The sequence below is a fragment of the Enhydra lutris genome, unplaced genomic scaffold (genome assembly GCF_002288905.1).
Source record: "Enhydra lutris kenyoni isolate GAN:26980312 unplaced genomic scaffold, ASM228890v2 scaffoldscaffold2, whole genome shotgun sequence".
In the NCBI taxonomy this organism is placed as follows: Eukaryota; Metazoa; Chordata; class Mammalia; order Carnivora; family Mustelidae; genus Enhydra; species Enhydra lutris.
The window spans coordinates 42,032,193-42,037,083 of record NW_019154086.1 but is presented as its reverse complement, the minus strand read 5'-3'; the positions used below and the strand labels follow the sequence as shown (position 1 = coordinate 42,037,083).

Sequence of the window (4,891 nt, the reverse complement as noted above, 5' to 3'; positions counted from 1 at the left end):
AGAATTCTCTAGAAAAAAAGAATGAGGGAGAGAGATGGCAGAAGGAGAAGGGGAGGGGAGGGAGGAGAGATTTGAAGGAAACTGGCTTACATGATTGTAGACACTGGCAAGTCCAAAATCTGTATGGTAGGCCAACAGAGTGGACACCCAGGGAAAAAATGATGCTGCAGTTTGAGTTTGAAAGGAGTATTTGGCAGAATTCTCTTTTCTTTGAGGGCGGTCAATCATTTTTAGTTAAGGTCTTCAACTGATAAGATGTGGCCCACGAATGTTATGGAGAGTAACTGGCTTTAGTCAAAGTCTACTTTAAATGTTAATCTCATCTTAAAAATATCTTCACAGAATCATAATTTTTGACCAAATATCTGGGTACCTCAGCCTACCCAAGTTAACATAATATTAACTGTCAGCCCATCCAGAACAGGATAGGTAAACTCAGTATTATAAAGTCATAAAACAGAATACTATATATAACCATAAAAATTTGCAAACTAGAGATAACACATATCAACATGGGCAAGGTACAAAAGAAAAAACAGTGAATGAAAAATTTCAATTGCTGAAGGTATATATAATATGGTGCCATTTATATTGTTTTTAAGCACATGAAAAGTAATGCTCTATGTTATTTATGGATATTTATATGGAAATATGTATGTATAAATATATATGTATATACATATCATAAATTTCCACACACACACTGGGAAGAATAATGGCCCCACAAAAATATCCATATTCTAAACCCGTGTTATGTTACATAGCAAGGGAGAATTAAGTTGCAGATAGAATTAAAGTTAGTTACCAAGTAAAGTTAAAATAGGGAGTTTATCCCTGATTATCCAGGATGGCCCAATGTTATCCCCAGGGTCCTTTAAATGTGGGAGAGAATGCAGAATTGGAGTCAGAGATAGAAAAGTTATAATGGAAGCATTTGCTAGTTTTAGCAATGGAAAGAAGCTATAAGTCAAGGAATATAGGTGGCCTGTGAAGATGGAAAAGGCAAGAAAAAGGATTGTACTCTAGTGCCTCCAGGAGGAACGAAACTCTTTCAATATCTTGATTTTAATTTGGTATATTAATCTGCTTAGGGTACCATAAGAAAATACCACAGATTAGAAGGCTTAAATACAGAAATTTATTTTCTCACAGTCTGCAAATTTGGAAGTTCAAGATCCAGACACCAGCATGACTGGTTTCAGAAGAGAGCTCCCTTTTTGATTTTTAGATGCCCCTTTTGTATGTCCTCACAAGGTCTTTCCTTGGTGTATGTGCATGAAGAGAGGACCCTAATCTTATCAGATCAGGGCCACATCCTTTATGCTCATTTAAACTTAATTAGTTCCTTAGAACGATTTAAGTTACATTGGCGTTAGGGCTTCAACATATGAATTTTGCGGAAACATAAACATTTAATTAATGAAGCCTAGTAAGACTTATTTCAGACTTTTGACCTCCAGAACTATAAGATAGTAAATTTGTATTGTGTAAAGCCACTAAGTTTGTAGTAGTTTGTTATAGCAGCAATAATAGACTGATACAACCTTCGGGATCTAGAAATGGGGTACTACTGCAACAATTCCTAAAAATGTAGAAGAAGTTTTGGGATTTGGAAATGGGTAGAAGCTGGAAGAATTTTGAGGAGCATGATAGAAAAAGCCAAGATTGCCTTAAGTAGACTGTTCACAGAAATATGGATAAAAGTGACTCTGCTGTCAGTACTCAGAAGGAAGTGAAGAACATGGTAGAGAAAAGATGTACTATTTTAGAGAACTTATACCTCATCGTGAACAGATTGATGGTAGAAATATGGAATATTTCTACTCAATCTACCCTTTGAATTTATCTGACTTCCTGGAGAATTTCTAAAATCCCTTTTACTTTATCATGTTATCCTTCTACTTTGTGCAATCTACTATTCCAGTGTTTCCACCATATTTTAAAATGTGGCATCAAAATTTTCAACATTATTAAAATTTTGTCTCAACAGAATGTTCCTTTTTCTCTACTGTCTTTTCCAGAAATAAATATGCAGCGTTCCTTCAAGTCTCATTGAAATTATAAACTGTGAACAAATGTCAAGACACTTGCTGCAATTCCTGGTGATTTTCTTATTTAAATTTCTAACTTTTCATGTGTGATGATTTTTCACTTTATTAATTTTTCATGATAACATATTTTTCTAGTATTTGAACTTAAATGGGTTTTTCAGAGAGTGTGTGGTGTCCTTGAAGAAGGAAAAAGTTATTTAGATCAGTTGTAGTTTTACTTTGCTTAATCAGAGATCCTGAATCCTATGCAAAGAACAGGGAGAAGGAGTGGGAGAGCAGAGAGAAAATCAAAGTAAGATGTAGTTGTCACAGGAATAAGGCCAGCACCTCTAACCTCATTTGGGGTTGGTTGTGGTAACTGACATCTAGCTTGGGTTGCCTTCCCTTTCTCCACCAGGCACAAGTAGAGCCACCAGCATGCAAGTACTTTCACTTTACCTGGCATGCTGTCTATACCAACTGCAAAGTTAACACGAGTGTTTTGGTTACACCTCATTAGTGGAATCTGGCATGGGGGAGCTGCTTGGGCTAATTAAAGGTGGTCACTTTCCCTGTAGCTCCCTTGCCATCCCAGTGTTCTCAACATTAGGAGCTAGTGATCGTGTTGGAGTTCTGCTAAAGATTAACAGGAGTCTTTCCCCCAAGTCCTTGTTTCCTAAACACACTTTTCCTTTGCTTGAGTTAAATTGTAGGTTAGACATCTCCTCTCACTCGATCCAGTCTTTCCTACAAAATAGAGTACATTCCTTTAAGTTTCTGATGGGTAGACATGTTAGTGTCTCAGCAGGGCCGCTCCCCTGCTGAGCTTGCTCTCTGGCCGCTCCCCTGCCACCTCCCGAGCTCCTTGCCATGCTGCGACCACCAAGGTTGGTCTGTTCTCTCCATAGAGGTCGTGAGGACCAAGTGCGGCCTCAGCAAGCCCTACCCGGACAACTTCTTTGCCCTTAAAATCAGCAGCGGAGCCGCTAATGTCGTGGGTCCCACCATGTGCTTTGAAAACCTTGTGATCATGAGTCCTGTGAAAAACAACAGGGCAGAGGCCTGAACTTTGCCCTGGTGAACGGAACCACAGGAGTGGTGCTGACACAGAAATGTTTCGACATGTACTCTGGAGATGTTACGCTCCTGGTAAAGTTCCTTAAAGAAATCCCAGAGGGGGGCGCCTGGGTGGCTCAGTGGGTTAAAGCCTCTGCCTTCGGCTCGGGTCATGGTCCCAGTGTCCTGGGATCGAGCCCCACATCGGGCTCTCTGCTCAGCCGGGAGCCTGCTTCCTCCTCTCTCTCTCTGCCTGCCTCTCTGCCTACTTGTGATCTCTATCTGTCAAATAAATAAATAAAATCTTTAAAACAAAAACAAAAACAAAAACAAAGAAATCCCAGAGGGCACACTGGTGCTAGTGGCCTCCTATGATGACCCAGGAACCAAAATGAATGATGAGACCAGGAAGCGCCTCACCAACTTGGGCAGTTCCTATGCAAAGCAGCTGGGATTCAGAGATAGCTGGGTCTTCCTAGGGGCAAAGACCTCAGGGATAAAAGCCCTTTTGAGCAGTTCTTAAAGAACAACCCAGACACAAACAAATACGAGGGCTGGCCGGAGCTGCTGGAGCTGGAGGGCTGTGTTCCCCAGAAGGTATCTTAGGGCAGCTACAGGACTGAAGAAGCCCCCTCGCTGTCCTAGAGTCAGCTCCAGCTGCGGCTGCAAGAAGGAAACCAGGTGGCCTGTGGAAAGTTCCCCCGGCGGGGAGGGGGTCTGTGCCCTCTGCACACCTCCCCTCTTCGGAAGCAGCGCCCTCCCAGGGGCTGCGGCAGCCCAGCCGAGGTGGCCTGCCATCAGGGGTCCTTCCGGAGCCCCTCTTCTGCAGGTAGAAGGAACAGTGTGCTTTCTCTCAAGATGGTCGGCGGTCACTCCCAAGGAAGGACAGACTGACACACCTGCGGCCCACCATTAAATTTTATTTTTGCTGATTTTGAAAAAAAAAATGGATTTTAATAAAGATCATCTATGCTTTTGCTCCTTTTAAAGGAGATCTGAAAGCAAAAAGATGGTAAATGTGTAATGTTCAGAATACCACCGAAATTGACTATTCACAGTTTATTTAAAAATCAAATATGCAAATATATCAATATTTTTTAAATCAGTTATTTGATTGTTGGTGTAAATACTCCAACAGACCATTACTGAAGTTTCTACTCAGATGAATATATATGTTCTATTTAACATCTGAGTGATCTCATAACTGTTATGCTCTATGAATGATAAATACAGGAGTTAACCATTCATTCCATGTGTAAATAATTACTTCAAAAATGATAACAATGTTTCAGTTTTATAGAGTCTTTGAACGTGTTCTTCTTTACCACATACCTTTTTCCTTGGAAATCATTAAAACATCAATAATTTATTGTCTTGTTAATATTAAAATCTTTTTATAGCAGTAGATTAACTTATAAATTATATATACTGTAATTTGCTGAACAAAAACAAATACACATTTTATGTTCCTCGGTAATATGAATATTAAGTATTATTTTAACATAGTTGTAAAGGAAATTGAAATTATATCGATTTTCACTTATGTGATTATATAGTATTTGCAAAGTAACATTAGTTTTTACACATGTGAAGTAAACTGGAACTATATTTAATAAAATGTAACTTTTATGTTAAATTACTTTAATAAGGCTTTAGTTAATTTTCTATAAAAATTGAAAATAAAAGAAATTACAGTTCAAAACAAGTTACCATGGGAAGTTTCATGATTAAATGTAAAAATTCACATGTCCTTTCTCCAAAATACACAAAGAAAAAGAACATGTATGAAATAAAAGAAAATGCAT

The 4,891-nt window shown here is 38.9% G+C and overlaps 1 pseudogene; it reads left to right on the top strand.

The window, feature by feature from the left end:
- The first annotated feature begins 2,820 nt into the window (after window positions 1-2,820).
- Window positions 2,821-3,980, top strand: LOC111146221 (annotated as a pseudogene).
- The last annotated feature ends 911 nt before the right edge of the window (window positions 3,981-4,891 follow it).